We start from the raw sequence: 6,938 nt of genomic DNA on the forward strand, positions 1-6,938 counted from the left end.
CCTTCCAGAACGATCCACAGTTGAAACAAGAATTGCTTGGGGTTAAATAAAAATGTTTAATTTTATCTGAATTGTTTTTTTACCGTGATTAAAGATATTTTCTGAGATTTTAAAAAATAGAATGAGAAGAACCTGAAAACAAAAAATCTGATTCACAGGGACTTAAGCAGCACTGCTAAAATTGAAGAAAGAGAATAAGTACCGGTGGTGCCTTTCACAAAATGGAGCAGGAACAAGGTCTGGTATGTGGAAAACCCAGGTTCAGATTTCTCCTATACCAAAGTTCAGTACAGACATGAATCTATCTCTCCTATCCTCGTGTAATTTTTTCAGACAAGCATTTGGTAAGATTTTGTTTACATGTTCATTATTCAATATGTTACAAAATAACATTAAGATCAAGTTTCCATGTACACAAGACAGTGTTAAAGAGATGACTTTACTCCACATAATGGAGAGACAAGATCTACATCCTGTTCTTAAGCTATGGCAATAGATGGAAATGCTAAAAGTTTCTTGTTTATCCAAAGCAATCCCTGAAAACTGAGGTCTGAAATCCCAAGTTCTGGTTCAGTGGCTTTTTCTGAAAAATATGCTATAAGACATGCTGTAAAGACTCTCTCTGATGTCCCTCCACCCCTTTGATCGATGAACTGGTAGTGCTGAGACTCCAGGAAAGCTCTGGCCAGATAATCTTGATTGACAAAATATTCTACATGGACAAGGGCAAGGTAAAATTCTCCAGACTAGTCTGCAGTGTCATAAACGTTTGCAGGATTGACTGTACCCTTCAGAGGCAGCCCCATGCTTCACCGTCCTTGCTGCATACAAATGAAGTCACTCCACAGCACAATCGAGTGCATATGCTGTGGTGTGACCTCCTGTTTGGTGACATCCATCAGTGAAATGTTCTGTGGTAGCGGCTGTCTGAAAATCATCTGGTACATGAATTTTTGCTCTGATTTCACTAAAACCCAATCAATAAGGGCACAGAGCTTTAGTGTTCTCATATACCTGCTCTGTGAATAAAGTAAATGAAATATTTGTGCAGACTTTTGTGATTTGTTTTGAAGGGCCTGACCAGAAATTGGAACGTGTCAGGAGCTAGAAGGCGGGGACTGCTGACAAGCAGCACTGCATGCACATGAACTACAAAATCCTCTCTTCTGGGTAGAGGTAAAGGGAAATCAACCTAAATATGAATGAACACTTAGAAAAAAATCTTGAAAGATTAATTTGGCACTGTAAGTTGGTATTGTACTTTCTGATGCTGGACCCTAGTGTGCATGTAATTCTGATTAAATTAAAGGAGCATTACAGACAGGAGTTCAAATATAAGTACTTATCCTAGGTATACCTATATTTGCATAGGAACTTGGGAGAAGAGTTCTCTTAGCAAAATACTTGTAAGTATATTAGCAGGGAAATTTGTTTTTCTTATAAAGAATAAACCCAGAAACTGGTCTGATTACTTTTTAATTATGGAAAGACTAGGTAGGAAGTGGAAACAATTGCTTGTTTTGTGTTTTAATAAGAACACTGGGTAAATCAAATGAAAGTGCAAGTAGCAGTTTCAAAACAAAAGAATAATCCTCTGCACTGAATGTGTCCTCCAGCACAAAACACATACTATTGAAACATTTACATGACTAATTGGAAATCTTCGTAAACAAATAGTCATTAAGGCCAATACAGAGCTATGGTATTTGGATCAAAAAAGACCAATTGCCCCTGGTGGAAACACTGAGAAAATATTACTTCTGCTTTTTGTTTTCTGAAGAAAATTTCTTAGGCGCTGTTTTTTGGTTATTCTCACAGACAGAATTCTTGGCTTTGTAAGAATAGCAGTGCCAACATGAGGCAGTAGGGTTACTATTCCTAAACATTATATTATTGTTCTTAAAATATTTTTCTGTCAAAAACAGTGCAACTGGTAAAAAACAATAGTAGTAAACTCAGAAGGAAAAAAAAAACCCAAACCACCAAACCCCCAAAACACCCACAGCAGCTTTAAACTCCCCAACAATTCTGGGTAGTAGGGAAGAGATTTTGCAAAAGAAGTCTTGTTCATTTTAAAAATAAGGCAGGGTATTATGTTTTTGCTTTGCAAGAGTTTATATGGGACTGAACACACAACATGGCTAAAAGCAGAGGCCAGAGCATTTTAAATGACCTATTCCGATGTTTACTAAATCATTTGATTTAGGCTTCAATGTCTTAAATCAGGGACAGATGATAGTAACTCCCTTCTCTAAGTTTTTAATTCTGATTAAAGTATGGGTGAAAGAGAAACATATCTGCTCATGTTTATTACTCTTCTACTGATACACAGACATTTGACTAAAAGAGTTTTTACTTTCCAGTTATGGAAGTTCTATGGTAGTGTTTGGTGTTTAATAAGGGATTGTTATGCAGTCTCAAGCATTAAAAACGGTTGGTGGCCTGTCTTAAAATCCTTCATCTTCTCTCCAGCTTTCTTAATTTTTTCTCCTATCTTATTCCCTAACTCCTTTTCCAGCTGTCCACAATTGTAAAAGTAAATGATTTCAATATGATGCAAAACAGTAAACAAACCCTTACCCTGCAATTGTTCTAGGCACTGCGAAAGAACAAATAATCACTTTGACAGGTAGACAGGAGACAGGTCAAAGTGAGCGGCTGGAAGTCTGCCTTCAAGAAAGGTCAGCAATGTAATGCTTCTTTCTCCTTTCTTCTGCCTCTTTGTTTCCCCCCTCACTAGTTTCCTTATTCCCTTCTCCCCCAGTTTCAGGTTGACCCAACAACATTTATAGATACTGAGCTAAAACAATCAGTGACTGCTTATGGCAAGCCACACCACTTCCAAGACACGTGCTGCAGAAATGTATGATCGTTTCTGTGGTTTTTTTTAAGCAGTAGTATGAGATCCCCTTGCTTTTGTATAATAGCCGTTGTTATTGTATTAAAAAATAACAGTAAAATATGCTCTCAACAGTAACTTCATAGAGATATGATAGGTAACACAAAAAATCTGGATAATGGAATGGGAGAAGTCCAGTTCACCAACTTTTCCTTGCTGCTTCTCACTATTGCAAGAAGAGATCCTGTGTTCTTAAAAAAAGAGTACATGCTTTGAAATAATAGTCCAGATCCTAAAATACGGAGGGTAGCTTAAAGAAATCATACAAATACTGTAAAATACTTATAGAGACATCTAAATATATTACATATATATGTTTGTATGACTAATATATATTTTAATTTTTAAAAGTACGTCCTGTCTCTTATGAAAATTCATTCATGTTCTCAAAGTTTGGCCTCGCACAGGCTATGAAGATGAGACTTTTCTCCCTGTAATGGCAGCTGGCACTGTGCTGCAATCATCACTTTCCAACAGCTGGCCTTTTTTTTGGCTGGTATGTGGACAGGCTTATCCTGATCTGGGGACAAGGGGCAGTTGGGACACCTGTTCTGGCACTCATGGCCTTGTGTGATTCACGGGGGACTGCAGCAGGAGCTGGGGCACAGAAGAGTCCTGCCACCACTGCAACTGTGGCTGCCATATAGGGAATCGCAACATCAGGGTGCATAAGTGGTCCAGTGTTGGCTACAAACATGACATGGACTTGGTCAGTTTCTGCATATGCATGGAGATGGGCTTCAGGAGGCATTATCCACCTAACATTAGAGATCTTTGTATTTTGGTAGCTTGCAACTATACATTTGCTTGTGTTATTATTTCTCATACTAGCTGGCTTAAACTACCAAGGGTAATTCTAGGACAAGCTGCAATTACAATTTCTTTATGCTGTGTAGACATGACCTTTGACTAGTTAATTGCAACTGGCTTTGGATCAGGGCCCGTAGCCAAAGCTGTGTCGCTAGCATAACATGCAACACTCTCTTCAGAGCCTCCAAGTATAAGCCATCGCCTCTCTGATCTAAAATACACATAATTGCAATGAGCTGGGAGATCCTCCAGCATTTCACAGCATATAGAAGAGATTGATTAACAAAGATTTTCTGTTTGCAGACACAGAAATACACAGAAGGCCAAATTCTTAGCTTGCAAAAAGCAGCAAAGCTTAATGTATGAAGAAGGGATGAACTCTGGTGTGTGCGTGCTTGTGTGCATGGGGACACACAGTTTCCATGTAACAATTGCTAGTTCCATGAGGATAAATCTGTAAAGAAGCTGGAAAAAGCTGACAAAATGGTGGCAGCTTTACAGTCCTCTTCAGGCTAAAACACAACTATTGAAAAAGGTGATTTGGGCATTCCACATTCTGCTGCTAGATAAATTTGTGTCCTGCCTTTTACATATAGCATGGTGGCAAATTCTTATTAGTAATTCATACATACAATAGAATAGCAGTTCTGAGTTCATGGAAGAATGGTGGCTAACACTAGTTCAGCAGTCAGGGTACATCACCATCTCAGCTATAGGCGCAGCATAGCGATGTGTGGATCAGTAAGGCTCTTGTCTTCAGCTCTTCAACACTGTGCAAGCTGGGGATCAGCCTACTCCAACTCTAACAATATCGTCGGTCTGCCAGAGGAGCACTGCAGTTACCAGCACCTTGAATATCATTGAAGCTATCAGCATCAATAAAACAAACCCCAAAATTGCTCTCAAAAGCAACTGCTCTATCAACCTCTACATAATCTGATTTATCTATCACACATGCTTTGTAAAAGCATCAACCCATTAATTTCAACAGGGTCAACTTCACACTCACTAAAAAGGGAATGGGACACAATGAATTGGTTTTGGTCAGGCACAGCACAATATTTATGACCTTTTTTTCACCACTACAGTTATGCTACAAATGTATTTTATGTGAGTAGATCTCATTAGACGAGCAGGCTTTTGCAAAACATTGCAAATGCAACATAGTATAATGAGTACACTTCCAGGCAGTATATTCTAGTACCCTCCAGGCCTTGATTGGGCAGCTCATTTAAACATCAGGTTAAATCCTGTTTAAGTGAAGAGCCTTATAGAATTTTTGCAGCAGTGCTCTTAATAGCTGTGAAAAAAAATGTCAGGAAGCAGATGAAGTCAGTTCTCATTTTCTTTCCCTTTTTGAGCTATCCGCCCTAAGAATCCTTACTCATTGTTTTTCAGACACATGAATTCTGCATGGACTTAGAAGGAAATAGGTATTTCCTTCCTCCTCTTCTACCAAAGATAACACCCCCCGATGTTACACCACCACTATTAACTGGCACAGACTTTTGTGCCTCCGGCAGCAGTTCTGATGTCCCCTCTGTCTCCCCATTCGCCTTGGGCTGGGGTTTTCCACCAGGACCCGCTCTCCAGCTGTTTCCAGCTGCGTCCGGCACCTCCCGGCAGGTGGCACTCGGGCTCCGCCGCTGGCGGGCAGCCGGGCACCGGGGCCGGGCTGGCGGAGAGCAAGGAAGGGGGGCCCGCAAGCACCTATTTTGTCGCTGGGATCGAGGCAAAGAGGCCCTTTCCGTGCTTAAATTCTTAGCAGCATCTGCTGTGAGCGCCTCGGTGTCTCTCACGGGAAGTCTCACCGCCGTGCAAAGGAAAGCCCGAGGTGGGAGTGCGGCCAGGGGGCTGCAAGGTGCACGCCTCCTGGAAGGAGCTGGGGCTTAAGTCTGAGCATATGTAACATCACAGCAACCTGTCACGGAAGGAGAATTTAAAACGTAGTTGTTAACCTCAGGGGGAAATCTCTGCACTGAGAGGGGAATATATGTGCATACTGTAACTCCTATTAGTGCTAATGGGAATTATGTGTGCAAATCCCCAAATTCCAGTGTACAAAGAAGAGAGTGTCCCCATAAGGGTCTGAAACATCCATTTGAATTAAGCCTGATGGTTGGGAAATTTGTGATGCTGTGGCTGTTATTATAAATTTATACTTACTAGGACTAAGTTTCACCTGAAACAACAGAGCCTGAAGTGTTATTTGTTCCAGCAAATTATTTTGTTAGATGTGATAATCAGTTCACAGCAGGACTGTGAGAGGCTGCTCAACTTGTTGACAATTCTGGGTCCCATCCAGCTTCAAGCAGCTTCTGAAACAGTTCCAAAGGCCACAGAGGGGACTCCCAAACCTAGCTCCTCAGGGAAACATGGCCAGGACAAGACTGACTGTCTACAGCCACATCCCAGGATAACCCTTTCCCAAGGCAGAATTACCTGTTCTGTCAAGCACACCCTCACCCCAAAGAACAAATGACATGCAAGACTCAGCAGGGGTGCTGCTGTTCCCAGCCCCCTGTATTTTGTCAGGTGAATGAGATCTTTTTGTTATGAGCTAAGTTCCTAAGACACTAAGACACAGTCTGAGGTGAAGGAGGACCTGCAAATCAGTTGTCCTTGACTTACTTGGCCACTCTAGTTTATTTCAGGAATTATGTGGCCTAAGGGTATGTCTTCCATTAACAACACCTTTGAATTAGGAAGATGCCTTTCACAGGAGCTTTCATCCTACATTTATCATCTCAGCCTCAGATTAGTTTTAATCCCAGGGTATCCGTCCTTTCAAGGCTGCACATTTTCCCTCAGGGCTGGTAGGAAGGAAACTCTGTCCTGACCCTCATGTTTCAGCAGCTGCATCAAGTGAGCAGTCATGGTGCTGCAGGAGGAATGCTATGGGGCTGCAGGGCTCCTTAATGCAGAAACAGACATGGCTGTGGCTTCAGCCTGCCCTTTCTCACCTTTATTACCTTGTTATATGTCCCAACACCTGAGAGAACATGAAAACATAGAGGAAAGGTGTGGAGGGCTTGAGCCAGCAACGTGCAGCGTGGCAAGGGGGGTCCCCTTTCCAGGGATGTCTACCTTACATGCCACAGAGAAACAATGGTGCTGGGTGCCAGCATGAACTTCAGCGCCAAAATTTACAGAGCTCCCACAGCCATGGTGGGAAGCACCTACCAAGCAGCCCCTCACCCCATCCCACTCTCATATTTTTTCCTCCTAC

The sequence above is a fragment of the Neopsephotus bourkii genome, unplaced genomic scaffold, assembly GCF_033783945.1.
Source record: "Neopsephotus bourkii isolate Nb327-2 ecotype Australia unplaced genomic scaffold, CSIRO-AGI_Nbou_v1 NB_234, whole genome shotgun sequence".
NCBI classification, from domain to species: Eukaryota; Metazoa; Chordata; class Aves; order Psittaciformes; family Psittacidae; genus Neopsephotus; species Neopsephotus bourkii.